Source organism: Apus apus, chromosome 3, assembly GCF_020740795.1.
Source record: "Apus apus isolate bApuApu2 chromosome 3, bApuApu2.pri.cur, whole genome shotgun sequence".
In the NCBI taxonomy this organism is placed as follows: domain Eukaryota; kingdom Metazoa; phylum Chordata; class Aves; order Apodiformes; family Apodidae; genus Apus; species Apus apus.
In genome coordinates this window covers 5,752,219-5,775,104 of record NC_067284.1, presented here as the reverse complement: position 1 = coordinate 5,775,104, position 22,886 = coordinate 5,752,219, and positions in this window count along the sequence as shown.

Sequence of the window (22,886 nt, the reverse complement as noted above, 5' to 3'; positions counted from 1 at the left end):
TGAAGTGGAAGTTGATTCTCTGTTCACAAAAATTGCTGAGGTTTAAGTTGCTGACAGCAACTTTAAAGAGAAAAGGGAGAGGTAGCAGACAGTGTATGAAAAATACACATCTGAGCGATCAGAACTACATTAGATGGAAGAATACACTTAGAATATTTTGAATGGTGGTATTTCCCTTCTGACTCCAGTAAACTGTGAAAAGGAATTAATTTTAAAGTCAATTGGATCCAATGTTAGTCACATGATTTCTGGTGGGTATTTTCATTGATTATATAAACAGAAGTTGAATGTAATGTGTAATTTAGTCTCTTTGCCACGTGGGAAATCCCAAGGAAGAACACTTTATCCTCAAGTGTCTCTTCCAGTTTACAGCAAAATACAACATGATTGTTATTCTAAATATCCAGTGGCAGGACGGAGAAGGAGAGGAAACAGAAACACCTGAAGAGAATGTGAATGCCCAGGATTGCAAGTGTTTGCCTTGGTAGTGTAAAGACTTGCACCATATCTTAACTTTATGCTTTGCAATAATTTTGGAGTATTTAGAATTATTTCAACATTAACCAGCAGTGGTATTAATAATTTAAAAAAAATATTCCTCTCAATCATGAAGAAGTGATAAAAACAATGAAGCAATATATATGTGTTTCTAAACCAGAAATCTAAAACTTTTCCTAGAGTTACCTAGTTCCTTCTAACATCTATATAAATGATACCTAGCTGAGATGCAAATGCCTACAAGAGGGGCATTTTGAGTCCCAGTCTGATTAACTCAGCTACACTTCTTGGATCCAGATTTTTTATCATGCATCTACAGTTGAGATCTCTTTTATAAAACTGACTGTCCTAAGTGATGTAAGTTGTTTGGGGTCTTGTGTATATTGGGTGAAATGGATCATATTAATGTATGTACATGATACTCTTTATAATCTTCACTGACCATGGCAACACAGTTTTACAAGCTTTTCTTCTGTGAAGTAACACAAGGACTTTTTCTGCTTCAATTGCATCAGAAATATTAGCATGATAATGTAACCACTGTTATTTCATAACGTTATTAGCATATCTGTGTTGTCTAGATATTAAGATTATAAGGTAGTTTATAAGGTAGGCTACTAATTAGATAGACGTCTTTCAAGTTGGTGATCCACCTTTGGTGGCTGCATTTGATTTTATGTAGTACACGCAGCAGTGCACACAATGCAAGGGTAGTCTGTAGTATTATCTACATTTTGAGGTAGGTATCATTTCAAGTGAGACAAGCTGTTGTTAATAACTAATAATTACTATGTTTCTTTATAATTAATGATTTTTTTTCTTTCAAACTAGAGTGGTCTGGTCGAACAGGGAGCTTTTCCTGAGACTTAAGAAAAAAATGAAGGTTTATCACCTTTGGAAGGAGGGACACAAGCAACTCAAGAGGAGTACAGAGATCTCATTAGGTCATACAAAGAGAAAATTAGGAGGGCAAAAGCCCAACTGGAGAAAAAACAAAAATGCTTTTATAAATGCATCAACAAACAAAAATGAGCCAGGGAGAATCTCCATCCCATACTGGATGGGAGGGGAGCATTGCAACCAAGGATGAGGAAAAGACTGAGACACTTAATGCCTTCTTTGCCTCCGTCTTTAATAGTCAGACCAGCTTCACCCAGGGCGTTCAGCCTCCTGAGCTGGAAGAGAAGACAGAGAGCAGAACAACCCCCCCCATCATCCAGCAGGAAGTAGTTAATGATCTGCTTCTGCACTGAGACACTCAAAATGGGTTGGATGGGATCCACCCCAGAGTACTGACGAAGGAGGCCAGGGAGCTCACTAAGCCTCTCTCTGTCATTTATCAGCAATCCTGGTCAACAGGGCAGGTCCCAGATGACTGGATGCTGGCTAATGTGACACCCATCTACAAGAAGGGCCAGAAGGAGGATCTATGGAACTACAGGCCTGTCAGCCTGACCTCGGTATTGGGAAAGATCATGGAGAGGCTCATCTCGAGTGAGCTCATACAGCAAGTACAGGGCAGCAAGGGGATCAGGGGCAGCCAGCATGGGTTTATGAAAGGGAGATCTTGCTTGAACAACCTGATTTCTTTTTATGACCATGTGACCCAACTAGTAGATGTGGGGAAGGCTGTGGACATTGTCTACCTGCACCTTGGTAAGGCCTTTGACACTACCAGCATTCTCCTGGAGAAGCTGGGGAATCATGGCATAGAAAAATATACTCTGTACTGGGTAAAAAACTGCCTGGATGGCCAGGCCCTGAAAGTTGTGGTAAATGAGGTCAAAACTAGTTGGTAGCCAGTCACCAGTGATATCCCTCAGGGCTCAGTTTTGGGACCAGCCTTGTTTAGTATCTTTATCAATTATCTGAATGAGAGAATTGAGTGCACCCTCAGTAAGCTTGCAGGCAACACCAAATTGGGTGGAAATGTTGATCTGTTTGAGGGTAGGAAGGCTCTATGGAGGGACCTGGACAGGTTGGATTGATGGGCAGAGGCCAATTGCATGAGGTTCTATAAGGCCAAGTCCCAGATCCTGCATTTCAGTCACAACAACCCCAAGCAACACTACAGGTTTGGGGAAGAGTGGCTGGAGAGCTGCCCAGAAGAAAAGGACTTGCGGATGCTGGTTGACAGCCAGGTGAACATGAGCCAGCAGTGTGCCCAGGTGGCCAAGAAGGCCAGCAACATCCTGGTCTATAGCAGGAATAGTGTGGCCAGCAGGAGCAGGGAAGTGATCATGCCCCTGTACTCGGCACTGATGAGGCTGCACCTTGAGTGCTGTGTTCAGTTCTGGGCCCCTCACTGTAAGAAGGACATTGAGGTGCTGAAGCATGTCCAGAGGAGAGCTTGCAAGCTGGTGATGGTCTAGAGAAAAAGTCAGACAAGGAGTGGCTGAGGAAACTGGAGATGTTTAGCTTGGGGAAAAAAACGCTGATGGGAGAAATCTTCACTCTCTACAACTACCTGAAAGGAGGCTGTAGCGAGGTGGGTGTTGGCCTCTTTTCCCAAGTAAATAATGACAGGACTAGAGGAAATGGCCTGAAGTTGGGGTAGGGAAGGTTCAAATTGGATATTAGGAAGAATTTCTATACTGAAGCAGTGGTCAGGCAATGGAACATCCTGCCCAGGGAGGTGGTTAAGTCACCATACTTGGAAGTATTCAAGAAACATGTAGATGTGGCACTTCAGGGCATGCTCTAGTGGCCGTGGTTGTTTTGGGATTTTTTTTCTGGGCGTTTTTTGGTGGAGTGTGTGTGGTTGTTTCTGTTTGGTGGGGTTTTTTTTATGTTGACGGTTGGACTCTGTGATCTCAGAGGTCTTTTTCAACCATGACAATTCTGTGATAACATGGTAGAAAATAAGTCTACTTCAAACATATCAAGAAAATGTATTCATCGAACAGGGCCACCCTTAGATTAAACAGCCCTTAAGGGTTGTTTAAGTTTATGTTCTTTTTTGGCTACAGCTGCAATTTTAATACCTGAGATATCTATCTTTTCTCAGCAAGAGGATGTAGTGTTTATGTTTGTTTAGACAGTGCTGCTTGCTTTACTCTTGCTTGAGGCTGTATTCTAAGCAAACTTGAGAAGATGGACTGCAACATATAAGCCTGAATTTTCAATCAGGAACTAAATTACCTTTTTTTTAATGCCTGAACATATGATATTTCTGTGAAATTCATTTTAGACCTTTCTGAATGTGAAATATCTTTCATAGACTGACATGGTTACCTTAATTATTGATTTGTAACCAAACTGAACATGAGACCAAAATCTGTAGAGAAATGCTCTTGACTTTGGTAGTAAAAATTGTATTGTGCATATTTATCAGTTGCATGTACCAGGAAAACAATATGCATAACACTGCAGGTTGCATGTGCAATAGCTACTTGCATATGTGGTGTTAAAGTGCAGAATATCAATAACAGAGATCATACTAAAATGCAGATAATTCCACTGAGAATTGTAACAACAATGGCAGAAAAATTAAAGTAAAACTTTTACTTTGCTCCTCCTTATATTTTGTTTTGGTTGTTTTATCACTGATTTTCCACTTCTATAGTATGGGAATTAAAAAAGAGAAGAAAAAATTTTGGAGAAGCTGTGTGACTGAATTAAAGTGAATGCTACAATATTCTAGCATTTTAACTTCTCTCTCCTTCATAAGTTCTGAATTGGGAAAAATTAATTGTGATAGGTTTTTAACTGAAACTACACTCTGGGATTAATGTTACAAAAATTTTTTTCAGTAACAGTTTCCAATAATAGGGAATTATAGAATCTGAGGTTAACCAGAGAAATTTCATATGTTCCTAGTTCACTTTGGTAGTAATAAAATGTTTTATCCTTACTGTGGAAGTATTAGGAAACAGAATTATGCTTAGTACTTCTATATGTGTCTTTTTTGTTCTCATGCAGTTTATTGACCTTAGCTGCCTACTAAAAATTAGGTCTAGGGAAAATGGATTTCCTCTCATTCATGACATTGTTTTAAACTGTCTAATATTCTTAAGCCATTCTTAAAATATATTTGTTTTACCTGTCCTTAAAATCTCAAGTGATACAAATTCCAAAATCTCCTTCAGTAATGTGGGAACTCCCTTATTCTATCTGTGTTAAGAAAATGTTGGTTTTCAATTTCTGAAATCTGAAATCTTTTCTGAAATCTTTTCAGTTTATATGTATTGCTACTTTTCAGAAATAGTTTAGTCAATTTCTTTATACATCAATTGTTACTAATCAGAATTATTCTATTCTGTTGTAGACTTCCAATTGTGGACAAAAGTGGAAGATGTTGGGATATCTAGGCAATGAAACAGGTACAAAGGTCTGAACTAAATCTGAGGAACCTGTTTAAACTTCAAGCTTAATTACATTTGAAAATTTTACCCTGGAATCACATAAATTGGTATTGAGTTTCCTGCTAAATATTGGCAGGCACAGACAACTGGAAATATATCATACTATGCAAAAAATATAGGAGAAAAGATACCAGGCTTGTGGGAAGAGTAATCTTTGTCCTCTGTCATGAATTAGGTCATGGAGACACCTATATTTAGTTCTTTTTAAATGAGGATTCAGTTGCATTGTTTAGTAGGCAATTCTGACAACTCAAGCTCTTGGTTGTTTTTCTTTAGCCATTGTTCCTTTTTTAATTTCCTCAGGGAATCTTATCAGAAAACAATACACTGTAACAAATGCACAGAAAATGTCCTTATCAGCTTGAATAAGGAAAAAAATACGCAGCAATACTGCACATTCTAATGTGAGAATTTGTGGATAAAAATTCTTGACTTTGAAGTCTTGCTGGGGTCATTCTCCCTGGAAAGGTGACAACTTGTTTGAACAGCAATCTTGACTTCTTTTCCTGAGAAGTTGGAAACATTTAGAAGATAAAAACAAGTCTTCAGGTAAAACATAATGTATTTGCAGTTAGGAATAATTGTCAGCATAGCTGTGTCATAGGAGTTGCAAGAGGAAAGAATGTCTAATATTTTATTTGATGGCATGGGAACCAAGAAAATATGATAACCAATGAAGGAGAGACATCAATACCTGCATTGGTTAAGAATGAGAAGAATTCTTTTGATTGGGTCAGGGATATTTGGAATAAAACACATTTCCTGACGTAGAATGAGAAATTAAAACATTAGATTAGGAAAGAAAATTGAAGCAGGTTTGCCTGCTTATCAGAGAAGGAGTTTTACCCCAAGTTGTTAACATATGCTGGATACTGAAAAGGAAGAAGTGATTTCTACTTCAATTTATTTTGCTACCTCTGTGCGGGTGGAAAAGGCTCCTTTGCTAAACTGCGGTCTAGGGTGTTTTCCAGAGAAGAATGTAGTGATATTGCTGAAGGCAAACATTGTCTTCTGCTGTCAAGCCCTTCAGCATAATGTGCTCACCATGCCTTCTTTATTTTTCTTTTTTTTTTTTTTTTTTTTTTTTTCATTGTGGGAGGACTCTTTTTTGTCTCTAAAACATTTTAGAGACTTTATGTTCAACCGTGAGGCCAAGATTGCCTAAGCATATGTTTGGGAGGAAAGTAGTTTTTCTGTCAGTCTCAATGTTGATAGAATGATTGATGAATTGTACTCAGAAGAATTTGATAGCCTTGTTTCACTATGACAGTAAAGTGGATTTCATTTGAGTAAATGTAAATAAAACAAAAAGAGAGAACAATATCTGAAAAGCTCTAGGGCAATAATCTTTCATGTCCTTTTTCTTTTCCTTGTCAAGCAGAGGATATCTCTATTCTTGAACTTTTAAATTTATTTTTTTAATTTTTTTTTGGCACATGGTGACGAAACACACAAAATTTAAGTAGAACAGGTTTGAAGCAGTATGACAAGCATAATGGTGCCAGTTAACATTTCAGAACTTAAGAGATAGGTGGCCATCTGGGGAAAGGGGTAATTTAAGGTCAACATATGAATAAGAATAAAAGCTGAGATGCACTTTTTTCATCTGCAGCATCCATGCTGCCAAAAGACTGATATTGAAGTGCAAAAGTCAGGTATTGTATATTCCAGCAATAATTCATTCATAAGTTTCAGTAGATCTGTCACATTATTTTTGTTCTGTGCACTTGGCTCTTGCAGAATTAAAAGCTCCTCTTAAGCCAATGCCACCTAGTTCAAAGACTGCTATGACACTATTTCAAGCATAATTTGGAGTTAAGTTGCAGTTCTCCATGAACAATAGAAAATGAGGTTGATAATGTGATAGAAAATTAATCTTATTAGTAACAGCCAAAAATAGTGCCAATTGTCAGCTGCCCAGAGGAAGGAAAAGTCTTAGCCATAGCAATTTTGCTAGGCTTGAGGACGAAATTCATGAGTTCAGTGTGAGTTTCACTCTGGGTATTGTTACATATATATTTGATGTTTGTGGCATCAAATATATGGGAAACTAGGCAACTCTCCTTATCAAGGTGCAATACTTGAAAGTAGATGTGCTTCATATGCAATTGACAATGAAGTGAGAGCCTTTCTCATCAAAGTCATTATGTTAACTTAGATCAACAACAACTGATGCTTTTTTAATGTCATGCAAAAAATGTCATCAGTTTACATGAAAGGAGAAAGGTACTCCAGTTCAGTTTCTTCAAAACAAGTGTTCATGATTCCTAAAGAGAGAAAACTTTGTCTAAAAGATAATTTCCTAAACTTTGGGATTTCCCCAGTTTTATAGATAATACACAGGTACGCAGTTGTCTTTCTGCACACTCCTTGTATTTTGAAATATTAAGTTAGTGGTTAAAGGAGATCCCAAGAAATGAGTAAAGCTGGAGTTTCTTCATAGAACTTCTTTACTAGCTTAAATGCAAACAACTAAGTTTTAGGCAGAGAAAGGCACGACATCTCTCTCACATATTCATCACGGATTTCTTGTTTCTAATGTCTAAAGAGAAAAATCAGTTTAAATACAGATTTCATTTTTAGAAACAGAGTAAAGGAGATAGCAGTTTTCTCAGTGCGGCTATTGTCAGATCACTAAAAGCACTGGAACTCAACAATACCTTCAGTCTTTATTTCATAGAAAAGCTTATACAGGTTAGGTAGGCACAATAAAAGCCAAAAGAGAATATAACTTTTAAAAGTAATCCATCTAGATATTGAAGAAATCAGAATAGTAAGGTTTACATTACAACAAGTGTTTGTCAACTCACCAAGAAATGAGGAAACTGAAAAATCCATTTCCAGAGTATGAAAGTTCTAGAACATCTTTTCAGTAGTAGCAACAGAGATATGAAGACTCAGTTGCATATGAGTCTGGGGAACAGTCACAATAGTCTATGCATAGATTGCATGTCACTCAGGGTAAAGAGAGTCTCTTAATTTTAATATTTCTGTAACTCCAAAATAATAAATAAAGATAATTGTTTCATATTCATTAATTCAATGTGAGATTTAATCTTGTGAAAATATTCTATATTTTAGCAACCATAATTATACATTGAACATGATTCTTATGAAAACAATGACACAGAGCACATACCACATCAGATATTCCAGAGTGTCTGTGAATACTTCCTTTAGAGCCTGCCTATAAAATTCCATCAACTTTTTAAAGACTTGAAGTCGTGTTGATTATTCTGTTACTGAAGCTAAAACAACATTCATGCATAAAGTTACATACATGGTGGTATTTTTGTGATATTATTTTGGAGTCTGCTCTTACCTGCCTGCCTAGTTATTTCATTCACCTCTTGCATCTTGCCTTTTATACCACCTATCTTTTCCCATGCATACAAAAATGAAAGATAAATACGTCTGTTCTTTGAACTTGTGGATTAATGTCATATATTCAGAATCCATAACACAATCCTGAGCTAAAGAAAGGGGTACAGTTGCTTCTAAGTCTTTTCTTCACATGAGGCACAGTTCCTTTTTAAGAAAGATGCCTTAGAGGAAAAGGAAATAAATTAGCCTCCCCCTGAAAAAAAAAAAAACAACCAAAACTTTTCTTCAGTTTTGCTGTGAGTTGTTTAAAGTTCAGAGCAGTCAAAGAATGGTGAGGAGATCTTATAACACATCAGAATGGTGATCTCTCCAGAGTACATGATAAAGTGCTCAGAAACCTTTCACTGGGACCCAAATTTTGCCAAGGACTTACAGTCTTGTATAATGAGACTTTTCAAGACACAGCTAGTTTAGCTCTTAGTCATGTGCAGTGAATCCTTTCTCAGTTGGGCACTTTACGAGCTCTACCAAAAAGTCTACTGTGTATTTTCAGCCCACAGTTTTCAGAAGCTCATCATTCTGTCAAATCAAAATGGATTTCCTATAGGACAATAAAAGGCATTGCTCCTCACTGAAGGTTATTTTGTAAAGCTTTAGCTTTCAAATGAATTTCGGTTATTTGAGCTACAGACTCTCTGGAAAATTATAAGGCTACGAGATGTATTTATTTTTAATGTAACAAAGAAAAAACCCTCCTTACCCCCTACTTACTTCATGCTCAAATAAATGAAAAAAATACTCAGGTGAACTTAAAAATTGCATGTACAATATTCTGCAAAATCAGAAAGAAGGCACTGAAAAAATTAGAAGCATTAAAGTATAAGCTTATTACTTAAGCAGTATCAGTTTTGTGAACAGAATGAGAGAAATCCTTGGGAAAAATAGCTTATATTCATGCAGTTACATGCAATTGTGTAATCATGTGATCACAACTTTAAGAACAATATTACCATTCCATATATAACAGTGTAGAAAATGAGTGTTACTCCTGCAAGTTTAATCTTGCAATTTCGTTGTAGAACTTGACTTTTTAACTTTAATAATGATGATGTGCTGAAAGTGTAATTTCCTAGGATTTTGACAAAGTAAACAGAAAATGTTAATTCCATAGAAGTCAGTAGGAAATGCAGATCCATGATGCTGACATTTAGAGACAGTAGCTACCTTTGCCCCTTGAGCTTGAGTGAGTCAATGATGATATGAATAGATTATCAAACTCTGCAGAGCAAGATTAAGTAGAAATGGCACTGGAATATGATTTCCTTGTAGAGGCATGTGTAGAGCCACTTTCTTCATTAGTTTCACAGGGTTTTTTCTGGAATTATACTGAGGACTCAAGCATTTAATTTTATCCGGTGGGCAGGATGTGCTTAGTCACATTGTCATATGCTCTCTTTGTCCCTTGCCACATCATATGCACAGCAAAAATATATGTGGAGATACATGCAGATCACAATCTTTGTCCTTGTTTTTGGTCTGTTTTACCAAAACTTTTTACTTTGTTGTTTTCTGTTCCTGGTTTGGAGAGATATTATGATGCTACTGCACGGGCTCCCCATGTCTCTCTGTGCCCTTTGGGAACTGGTATGTAGGGCAAAGATGGTACCAGTTCTTAATTTCACCACTTGGCACCACAGCTGCCCATGAAATGTTTCACTTCCAAATGAGGACATGCACAGTAAAGATTAAAAAAGAAACGAAACAAACAAATGAAAACAACTTTTGAAAATATAACCACTAATTTTTCATGTCCCCCTATTGGACATCTCTTTTGCTGTAACTTTCAAAATATTTCTGTATCAAACAGACAATATGTTTGTAAAATTTGAGACTGACCTGTTAAAGTCACATACAACTATATCAGTCAGAGGAAGAAAAAAAAGGGTATTTTTATTTCCTTTTGGATTATTTTCTGTGTAATCCAGTAACATTTGTTTTGTACTCCTTTCTTCCTTAGTTGTGCACAATCCTTTTTTTTTTTTTTTTGGCTGTTTTTTTTTTTTTTTTGTGTTCATATTTCTACCCACCCACCACATCTTACACAGAAAATGTGAGCTCAGCATTTGATTATGAGTTAAACTTCAGCACTTAGGCTGTTCAAAGACATTTCAAATTAGTCAAATGAGACAAAATATCTTCATTGACCTTCAAGCCATACTGGGAAGAAATAAAGCAAGATGAGTTTTTGCACTGTCTCACTCTGCTGTAAAGTCCTAGACAGCCCTGATAGAGGTGAATGAAGATGATGCTTTTAAGAATGATGCTTTGTGCTAATTTATGTTAAGACAAAATGTTACATACTGCATAAACAGAAAGGGAAATTACTTTGTTATTGCCAGAGTCTGATATGGCATTTTATAAGCACTCAGAGAGGAGAGAGAACAGAGGTTTAAAGAAAGCTCTTTCTCCTTATGAGTCAACCACAAAATGGCACAGCAAAGGTTTCTAGTCTTTTCTGAGCTGACACTTTCTCACACACAAGCTGTAACAGTCCAGTTTAGGTTCTGGATGCAGGATCATTGTTTCTCTGTGGAATTAACTGAGGTAATTTGATTTATTATTAATAGCTATGATCTATTTAAAAAGCAAATGGCTAAGGAACACCCAGGGAAATATTTATTTCCTAGATTTATTTGCTAGGTTTCTAGAGATAAGTAGTCACTTTGGATGTCTCTTTTTCTTTATTTAAATGGAATAGCACTGTGTGGGAAGTTCTCAATTTGTTCTGAAAGTCAGAGCTTTTAAACCAGCTCAAAATAGAAAATGAATATTTTCAGTTTAAATATAACTGATATATGAATATGCAGAAATCCTGAATTTCCAATAGCAAAACAAAGATACTGGATTGTTGTTAAACAGATAAAAAGAAAATTGTAGTACATATGAGACATGCACTTGATGCCTTCTATTTTGAAGTCTCTCACACTGGCTAGTGTGGAACATTCTAGACATGAATAGTTAACCTGTCCTGTAATTCTAATTCTTTCTGCCATTAATACACACACAGTTTCAACTGGTAACTTCTTTCATAAAGTAAAACTACCAAGCTGAAAACCCTGAGTCAAAAATACCTCTATAATTATCCTTCTTATTCTTGTCAGTGTGACAAGACGGACACAGCAGCCTCAGGAACATAGTTTGATCTATTCAAGCCATGAAAGAATAGTCCTAGCATACATGTAGAATGAGGAAGTATTTAATTTGAATTTAGAAACACTTGAGGCACATTAGCAACATTCTTTACTGCTAAGTGTAAGTCCTACATGCCAACTGGCATAGCAGGAGTAATATTCTAGCCTACTCCCTCGTGCTAGCCATTATAATTTTAGAATATCTTTTTGAAGGCTTTAAATTCAGGTCACTTTTCCATTTCCAAAAAAAAGATTATTGAATTCCCTCTTCTCAAAACGAGATGCTTTGCAAATGACAGTTCTTATTATGTTTTCCTTTGCTTATTGTTTGCATGCCACAAATTGTCAATATGTCTTTTAATAAAAATAGAAAAAAAAGAGACTCAGGCCAAGAACTAGGATTGAGCTGACATTAAACTTTTGAAACTAATTACCTGATATTTATGACTTTATTATTCCCATAAATATTATTCCCATAAATACATGATCTAAATACCATGGACCTTTCCTTTAGATTTCCTAATGAAATAGAAATAATTCTTCCTGATTCTGGCTTTCATTTTTATACATTGTATTCAGCATGGTAAACATAATGGACAATAAATAAAATCCTTCTACGGTAAAGAATGTGTAAATATTCTCTAAGGCACCATTAATAATGAATACACACTTTACATAACACAGGAAAATCATCAATGACAGAAATTGTTTTTACATTGGGTTCCAATCCACTCACCCAAGGAAAGAATTAGAAAGGAATCTGTGAAGGATCTTTACCTGAAGAGAAGATTTCACCTTTATTGAAGTAAAAAGAGGAAAGGCAGGAGTTTAAGGCAATGGAGTTTCTTGGCAACAAGGTACTTAAAGAATTCATTTTCATTTTTTTTTGTAAGAATCTGTATACTGAAGCAGCTATTCATGGGAACAAAGAAATTGTTTTATGTCACATCAGTCAGGATGGATTCAGACTCTTCCTACACGTTACAGAACTTTGAGGAACACCATGGTTAATTACCAGTTCCTCATCAGCCCTTTCATTGCTCTCAGCCAGCCCCACTATGCAATCTGCAGTGCAAAGTGCCTGTATAATCATCCAAGAAAACTAGAGACTGTGGAGCTGAAGTCTATTTCTAACCACACAGGCCTGACAACACAGACTTCATCACATTAAAAAGCACACATTAAACTTTGTTAAACTCCAGCTGGCACCTAAATTAGCTCATTTCAAGCCAGTTATTTCTAGACTTCACTTCTGTCACCATTGTGATTTTACACACAGTCAATTACATTATTCCTGTGGACAGCATTAGTGGCTTCTTTAGTCACATTAGTGAAGAAGATTATTTGCCTGTCCCAAGAGCCTCTTTGTTGATTCACAAAAATGCTGGAATTTTCCTTGTATCAAAATGATTACTAAATCAAAATGACTGATGAAACATATATTTCCAATTTATGAAACTTGATTTAAAGTGTGACTTCATTTGGCTTAAGTATGACTGGTTCTGCAGGGTGATAGAACTAAGGAAATTTTCCAGCAGCACCCAGCACAAATTTATAACATTTTCACAGAATCACAGAATAATCAGAGCTGGAAGGGACCTCTAGACATCACCTAGTCCAACTGCCCCCCTCTAAAGCAGGATTGCTTAGAGCACATTACACATGATTGCACCCAGGTGGGTCTTGAACATCTCCAGAGATGTTCTCCACAACCTCCCTGGGCAGCCCTTGTCACCCTCAGACGGAATTCCCTGTGTTCCAGCTTGTGTGCATTGCACAATTCAGAAAGGAACTGTATTTACAAGAGATTGCAACTCAACAGTGTGCCTGATGGTCATTCACCCATAGGTACTGGTCCTTTCAGGAATCTTTCATAGGTCAGAACAGGTCATGCTGTTTTCCCCATAAATGTCAGTTCTGAAAGTTCTTGCACTGGTAAATTGGGGCTGAGAATCACCCTGTACAGGTTTCAGAGTGTATGTATGAATAAAACTACAGTTCTCCAGTGTTCAAATGTATGTTTCTGAATGCTGTTCAGGGACATAAAGTTTTAATAAATTTAAGCTGATTAGGGTTATTTTAATTACTCTACAAGGCTAAGCCAGTGATAATGAGTGGCAAACACTTCTTTATGTATTATAGTACAGAAGTCACTTTGAGGCCAGTGCTTTTCTGGTTTTGATGGGATTTTTAGAGTTTGGGTCAGCAAACTACAACCAACTTCATAATCCAAAACTCAGTTAGTGAACATATGATTGCAGATGAAATAACTTGTCCATGTCTGTGTGTCTGTATGTGATGGGAGTTTGGGAATGATCCTGCCAAGTACTGTACATTCTGTTTCTATTTCAGCAGGGCACTGAAGCACACCCATGGTTACAGAAGGCTGCACCTTTTGTGCTTGAGCCCTTAATGCAGTAATGTTGCATTTCCAGAGTGTTCAGTTTGTACTTTGTAAAATCACATCTGTATTTTGTTGAGGATTCCTCAGTTCCCAAACATTATTCTCAAACCCCATTTCTTTCTTGTCCTCTAAAACGGAATATAAGACAATATTCAGAAGTCCTTTTAGAGAGTGAAGAAACTTAATAATTAATGTATACAGTTAGCTATTTTAACAGTCAAATTACAGTGTTTTTTATTCTCACATTTCCTCTCTCCCACTATCAAAATAAAAGGAAGATATTCTTTAACTGCTTAATTATTTTTCTCTTGTCTATATAGATTTTTTCCTACCTGTATTTCTACCTGGCATTAATAAATTAGTCTTTTATATTAAAAAAAAAACACAACAAAACAAACCAAACAAAAATAAACAACAAAAGCAAAAAAAAACAACCCTACAATATTTTTGCTTTAACATTTTAATAACTTCAAAATATCTTGAGGGCATTATTCCTCTGAAGCATGTGTATGACTTTCAGAAACCCCTAATGAGTTGTTCTTACTCATCAAGGTGAAAATATCCCCTATAGTGTTGCATCTAATTTTCTTTTTCTGTCTTTGTCCTTTTCCTTAACTAACTACTTAGTAATGCGATGCTAATGAGGATATGACAGCATATTTATTAAAAAAAAAAATATCAGAAATGGAGTTAGCTTAACACTTAAATCAGGTTTTGAATATCATCATACAGCAAAGCAATGTACAGTTGCACTTCTTGCAACAGGCAGTATTTCTTGCAATAGTTGGTGTAATTTTAGAACTCTTCACCTGTCATGTTCACCATAGGAATGAAATTATTTCTTCAGTCTAGCATGAGATACAGTGATCCTGGTATTGGCTGTGCTGCCTTTAAAAGTGAACACTTGACTTCAATTTTGATAATGTGAAATCTTTAACCTGGGAAATGTCAAACTGATTCTTTCTTTCCCAGATATTACCCAGGAGAGATTTTCCCAGTTCATTTCTAACCTTGCAATCAGCTCAGTTTAATGGAATCTTATCAAACAATCTTCATGCTCTGCTGCTCAGCATGTGATCTTCCTTCAGGTTTCCTGAAATGAAAACAGTGAAATCCTCTGTGTTGTTTGGCTGGCACCTGTCTCCTGAACTGATATGAGATTAAAACCAGATATTATTTTCACCACTGAGACTAGAATTAATGGAAGGAAAGTTTAGTGAACAAAGCATAGAAGCTAAGAACATTTTGATAATTATTTTTTAAATTATTATTACAGATTTATTTGTTCCAACTTCAGATATGAAACTGAAGTTCCATGTAGCTGTTGATGAGTAGACTCTGTCTCTTGAATTTTGCAATCTGTTTCTGCAGGTCAGGTCTACCTGAACTTTTGTTTCACAAGTCCAGATGAGATCAGCTGAACCATTTGTGTATTTTTTTATTCAATCTTGGTGCACATGACAGATAGGATGGTAATGGCAGGTATGAACATATGTATTAGTCTACAGATGACTGTCATCCTTACATCTGAAGCACTCAGTAGCATGGATATTATTCACCTACATAGGAACAGTTTTGGGCTAATAAATTACTTATTTTAAGAATTTATTATTAGCTCATTTATCAAAATCATCTAAGAGAAAGAAAAGATTACAATGCAGAGCTAAAATACCTTTGCAAAACTTTTCAGAAGAAACCATTTAATGCTTTCTTGTCATTTGATCCTTGGATCTGACTTATTCCTGGAGTTAAATTCAAACACACACACAGACACGTGTTTTTTAATATGTACACTTATGCATTTGTGTATATATATATACATATTTGTGTTTGTATGTAAGTTTGTATGTATATATATGTGGAAAAAAATTATATATATATTTATAAAAGAAGAACTGCATCTGAGCATAAGACACTAAATGACATTGACTAGAGGAACTGACAAGTAGCATTGTTGAACAGTTCTGGAATTATTTTTCTTCAGGATGCCTCACCATGCAAGTCGGCTTAAAAAGCAGAACAGAGAAGCCCATAAGGGCTTTCAGGTGCTGACTTTGTTACACAGAGTTGACAATCTCTGAGAGATCACCTAAACCCTTCAGAAGTTTGCTGCATTCTGACTCCCAGGCTCTCAGACTGGAGGCTTTACTAGACCATCAGCCCTGCTGCATAGATTCTCAAGCCACAGAATCTTGGTAGCTTGTCAGTACCCAGACAATTTGTTCCAGAACTGGAAACACCATTGCCAGCCCCTTCCAGGGTCAGTGGCTCCAAGGAAGATCCATCATATAGACTGACCCAGAACAAATCAGTTAAGTGAATCTGTCCCAGCTTTTGACAAGCAAACCTCTCAGGTTTCCTGGTCTAAAAGTAGTCTGGTCAACTTGTCCCTGACCTGCCAAGCTTGGCAGCACTGAATTGATTGCTCTGAAGCAGCCTGGCAGAGCTAGAGGATTTGCCTTTGATTTGGCAAAATGTATTCAAACCTGAGATGAGTCAAAAAAAGCATTCAGGCTCAGTGAAACATTTTTTAATGAAAATATTTCCCTGGGAAATAGCTGAACATGTGTACTCAAGTTAACAGAGTGAGTTCTCACTGAGGTCGTTAATACTAATTACAGGCATGTTTCCATTAGCCTTATACTCTAATCACAGTGGGTTTTTTTGTGAATGTTAAGTCAGGGGCTTTGTGATGAACATAGTATTTCAATTTTTGACCAGCAGCTTTCAGCAGTCTTTGTGTTGTTTCCTCCTTTCATATATGTTCTGTGCATATGTTCCCTAAATGGAGTGTGCTCTTTGGAATACTGTCAATGTAACAGTATCCAAAGCTTCCTTTGCCCTGGGTGTGCCTGAAGTAACTGACAAACCAGAGTGTTTCAGGTTATAATAGAATCAGAGACAGTCCAGTTTCTGATTCTTATTACTTGCTTGTGCAACTCTCTCTGAATCCCTGGAGACCCCAGATCCATCTTGGCATCAGAGCACAAGATGTATGCACATTCCTCTTTTGCCTACTTGGGTGTGTTCATATATCAGAAGGAATAATCAGATCTGATTAAAGTGTGGATCAGACTGAGATAGGGAAGAAGGACCTTGCTATAATAATATGATTTTATGGAATATATTAACTAATAGAAATTTGAGATCACTGGAAGATATATATTAGCTCAAAACTGTGACCTTGAAAACCTTCCTTGTTGCATTGACCTTCCTCCTTTGCATATGGTCAAAAATCTATCAATTTTAGCTGGTTATCATGGTTCACTTCTCCTGTCCATGCATCATTAGGATGCATAAACTCATTATTTTTCAGTTTATTTTTCATCAAGGCTTGTATTCAAACCTTCTTTGAAATTTCACTTTTGTATTAGACTATTCATCTCAAGTGTGAGGAGGCAGGGTTGTTTTGGTGGTTTGGCTGTTGTTGTGTTTTGGGTTTTTTTGTTTTCTCTAGAGGAAATCAACCTCACATCTACTTCCTAGATCAAAACACATGGTGTGTCCCTTGCCCCCAACCTGCCCCTAATTATAGGGGAATAAACTTGCCAGGGCAAGGTGAAGATAAAAGGCAAATACTCTTCCTAGTTGTGCAATTGTAATGCTTTGCCCTGAGAATCAGGAGGTCTTGCATTTTCATTCTAGCCTATAAAGGTCATACTAGTAAACTAAATGTTCAGGTCATGGAACTGAGTACATGATGAGCATTTAACTATTAACACCCTCCCTGAAAGTTTCTGGTTCACAGCAGCTAGCACCTTCTCAGACTGTGCAAAGTAGAGTGGACAAGAGCAAAGTTTTTTAGGAGAGCTAAGGGTATTCTTGTAAAGAAGTATGGCTGATTTCTTTTGTAGGAAGGATGAATGACAGTTTAGTTGTGGCAATGTTAGTCCTAGCCCATTCTGTTTACTAGCATTAGTACAACGAAACCATCTGTGTACCAAATTAAAGTAATTGAAAGAAATGCTGAGGTAAACCTTGGAAAAAATAACATTCACCCTTTCTTGCACCTTTCTTGAAGGCTCTTGTCACAAGATGAAAATCTAGTAGACTGCTTCTTCTGAGTGAGTGATATTGGTTTCTTCAAGTAAAGTTGAAACATTTTCAATACATATTGAAATGTTCATCCTGGCATCCAGAACAAGGGAGACAGAACAGTCCTGCTGGGCCATGACAAGTGAGAGTCATAGATTGTACCTCCTCAATATGGAGAAGGAATTAAATGCAGAACACACGCATCTCTCTTTAACATGCACATTTTTGTGGATCCTGTTTTAAGGTGTCTGACTTCTCTGATGAATTACATAGGGAGCTTCATATTATGATTCTATCCCTGGGACCAGTGCTTAAAAACTAGGTATTGGGACTCTCTAGCTCCTAAGTTCCCTTTGAATCTAAGCCAATGAGACTTAGCATTTCTAAATCCCCACTGAATAATGGTGGGATAGGAGAAGGAGAAAATTGAGTTTTAGTCAGTTGGCCTAAGAATAAATCATAACCCTGAGGATATATTCTCGCAATGCCTTTAATGGGAATTCATTGTGACTTTGGTGAGGAAGGGAAAGGCAACGAACTGGAATGCATCAAAGAATTTCAGAAACCTCCAAGGAAACAAATAGAATTAGAATTATTCAGTATGATTATACATAACCCAAAACTGACTAAACGTAGACTGGTCTTACAGCGTACGTTATGGCCCGATGGGATAACTTGGAAGAAAACCAAGCTTCAGTAATTATACTGCACATATGAAATTTGCATTTAAATAATGCTAATGACTGAAGTGTCAAAGTCATAAAAAGAATTTAAAAATCCTTCTTGGTCAAAAAAAGTAAGTTACTTTTAAAATATAGATATAAATGCCTGATGAGGTAAAAGAGCTGAACTTGCAAATACATAATTTCTCTAAGAAAAATGTTGATTTTACCTCTTTATTTAGACTCTCCCGTGCATTTGCAAATTCCAGTTCTTGAGTGAGCTGAATGTTCCTCTTAGGGCACGGTCTTGATTCAAAGGAACAAGATTTCACAACTGGTAATACAAAGTAATGAAATGTTATCCTTAGCATTTTTCAATTAATTTCCTTGAGGAAGTGTAAACATCTGTAAAAGGGACCCTTGCTCCTGCAGGAAATTTAATTTAATAATCAGGATTCTCAGGATTGTACCAGTCAAGCACAAAAACATCTATTCTGGTCATCTGTTTTTATGGAACAGAACTTTGTAAATCCTCAGCCTGAGCCCCTGTTCATCCCAGGCACATTACATTTCCCTTTCAGGAAGCCTCTTGTTTCTCTCACCAGAAAGTTTTTTTAGCCAGGGAGGTGTTTGCTGTTGAGGATTCTGCTTTATTTCTTCCAGCTGTCTTTAGCTCAGAAAAATGGGAAAACAGATATTCCCTCTATTTTTTAATCTTATTTAAAAGTCTGTCAACCAGTTAGTCTTGGTTTTTTTTGGTTGGTTGGCTACACGTACTTTGATACACTGGTGTCTTGAAATTCTCTGCAGCTGAGACTCATCTGATATTACAAGGAAGATCCAGACTCTCTTGATGTTGGAACATGGTTTTTGTTTTTTTGCTCATTAACACATATCCAGGGAAATAGTTTGATTATATGTTGTCACTCTTGACAGATCTCTTCTGGTCTAAGTTATTGTCTCACTGGAGAATTTTAGTTCTAAATACTCATTCCTGTGGAAAACTTTCTTGTGAGTTATCTGTATGAGGACTGCAGGGTAAGCTTCTCTGAAATGTGTGCTCTTAAGGTGATATTAAAAAGATGTACTAAAATTAGTGTTCTATTTTACTGACATTCTTCTTTTGAGGCGCAACTGATTCCTTGAAAATGTGCAGTAGCTTCTTCTGTGTTTGGGCCTTATTTTACTGATCATATTAGAGATAAGTTTTTCAGAGAAGGAAACGTAGGGTAGGAAGGTTTTTCAGAGGGACCTTGACAGGCTGTATCGTTGCACTTAGGCCAATCATATGGGCTTTAACAAGGCCAAATGCTGAGTCCTACACTTGGGCCACAACAACCCAGACAGGCTTGGGGAAAAGTGTCTGGAAAGCTGCCTGGCAGAAAGAGACCTGGGGATGTTGTTCAACAGCTAGCTGAATATAAGTCAGCAGTGTGCCCAGGTGGCCAAGAAAGCCAACAATGTCATGGCCTGATTCAGGGATAGTGTAGCCAGCAGATCTAGGTGACTGCACCTCTGTACTTGGCACTGGTGATGCCACACCTTGAGTACTGTGTTCAGCTCTAGACACCACAGTAGAAGAAGAACATTGAATTGCTGGAGCAGGTACAGAGAGGGCAACAAAGCTGGTGAAGAGTCTTGAGGATAAGTCTTATGAGGAGTTCTGAGGGAGCTGATGCTAGTTAGTCTGGAGGAAAGGAAACAACTCCCTGAAAGGACTTTGTAGAGAGGCAAGTGCCAGTCTCTTCTCACAAGTAACAAGGGATAGGACAAGAAGAAGTGGCTTCAAGTTGTACCAGGAGATGATTAGGCTGGATATTAAAAAAATAAATATTAACAGAAAGGGTTGTCAAGTGCTAGAACATGGTGCCCTGGGAATCACAATCCCTGGGGTATGTCAAAGACGTGGTGATTAGGAACGTGGTTTAGTAGTGATCTTGGTACGGTTATGTTAATAGTTGGACTTGTTGATCTTAAAGATCTTTTCCAACCTAAGCAATTCTATGATTCTAAAATTCCATGTAAGTGGTTAGGCATTTCCCTAATGTTGTGTTACAATGTTGCCTGAACTGTATATATCATGTTTCCCTTCAAAACAACTTGTTGCTATACAATATAAAATATAAAATGTGAAGGTTGAAGAAAAGATATGAGGCAATATTTAAGATTCTGAAACAGTGTTAATTAGTCTTTTTAAATCCCATGGAATACTTAAACCAAAATTCACAAGCTCTTTTGTGCAAAAACAAACAAACAAACAAACAAAATCTAAAACAAACAAAAAACCCCAAACATTCCATCCCCCAAAATCTAGTGCTGGGTTTGGGTCAACATGCACAGCATAGCTTCAAGTGGTGTTCATTTTTACTTTTCATAAAAGCCTGAGATTTGTGAATTAACAGTAGTAAGCTGTTAATACTTTTTCCCATTACATTTGTTCCCTTCCATATGATGGGGAACATATGGTCAAATAGATGTTTTGTTGTTTTTTAAAAAATAAAGACAGTGCAATGATTTCACATGCTTCTTCTAGGAACACATAAGCATAATTGTAGTACATTCTGAAATTCTTTTTTTCATTCTCAATTGGCAAACAGAAGGAAATGTTGAAAACTTGTGTGAAATGCAAGTTTCCTCTAGAGTCTGTCTGCAAGTGATTTCGAAATGTAGTCAGAAGAATCTGACTGAAAAGATAATCTTTACCATACTGATTATGTCAGTTGTCTGAGAAGAAATGTCTTGTGTATTGCATCTATATTACTACCCATACATATCCATGAGCATAGAGTAACATAACTTAAATTTATTTCTACAAATTATGCCCACAGAACAGCTATTTTTTTAATTGCAGCAAGCTCTATTTAGCTCTGCAAGGCTGAGCAAATGAACAGCACAGATGCCCTTTGGCAACAAGAAAGATAAGTGGCTTATATGGTCCCTCCAGTAAAGATCAAACTGACAAGAAGCAAAAGGTGGACAAAATAATGAATCTAGCCTACGTATGTGTTAGATTCTGATGTGCTTGTCTGTACATCAATCAATACAAGAGACTGCATCTCTGAGGAGAAAACTAACAGCTGTCAAGGATGCTACTCTAGGACACTGTAGTTATCATTCTGCATTCTTTCTTTACATCTGCATAATCAGCTGCAGGGTGAAAGGAGAAACATAACAGCTAACTGGGAGGAAATTCTTAGTTCTATTGAAATTCTTTTTTTATATCTGGTATGCAAAGAACATCCATTGTTTCTGTAGCTACCGTTTTTAAGGGGTAAAGACAAGATAAGCTTGTCTGTAAAAGAGCAAGATTTGGAGCTGGATATTCAGAATCAGAATCATGCAAGTGAGTGCTTTCAGTGACCAGAGTCTACGCTTTTATGGCAAGAAAAAGTCATGGTGAGGTCATCATGCTGGAGGTTCAGATTAACACCCAATAAAATGGCTGTTTTAGAAAGCATGGAGGAGCGAAAGCCATGTCTCAAAGCTTTCCATTTTAACTGATTGAGTTACCATATGTCTTTCTCAGCCAAGATTGCTACTGCTGAATGATGATGATTCTCTTGTGCTTAATTAGTATAAAAAAGGGGAAAAAAACACCACCCAAACAAACAAACAAAAAACTAAACACACATAAAACCCACCTCTTGCCTTTAATCTCCAAATAATTTCAGAGATTCAAGTCATCTTAGGTGGCTTATTAAACAAGCTACACATTTCTGTCTCAGTGCACATATCATAATGTTTGAAATATTAGCAGAGCTGTGCATTAGATTAAAATTATATACTGTGTCTGAAGCATTAAACTTTGACAGGACTATGATGGGTAAGTTAACAAGGAAGCACTCCACAGAGAAGATACTAAAACAGTCTATTAGCTGTGAAAGTAATTATCCTCATATGCATCTGTGATGTTTTAAAACACCAGAAAATTTTATTTTAGTCATACAACTCTGAAATACAGCTGATAAAATGACTGAGCTGTAAGTATGAAATTGTATGCTGTCATTCGAACCCTTTGTACCCAGTGTCTGAGAGAACAAATAACATTCAGTACTCCAGTTAAAGGCATTAGTAAAGCCTAGATATGTTTTGGCATAAGATTGATTAAACTACTCTAATAGCATTCATGTTATATAAAAAGCAACACAACCAAGATGTCTGTTGAGGGAGCTTTGAAAAGGCTAAGTTCATTAAAGAAAGACAACCTATGATGTTTTGAGTCAGTTCATTGATGGCTCAAAAAATCTTTAATCACTGAACCTATCTGAATCTTTAAACACTACACTACTTTAGGATTACTTGTGGCTATTCTGATCATGCTGCCTTCCTAGCTAAGTTTTCCTGCCTTCTTGTTTGTTTGTTTCACTCTTCTCTGATCATACAGATATTTCAAAGAAAGCTGTATTTC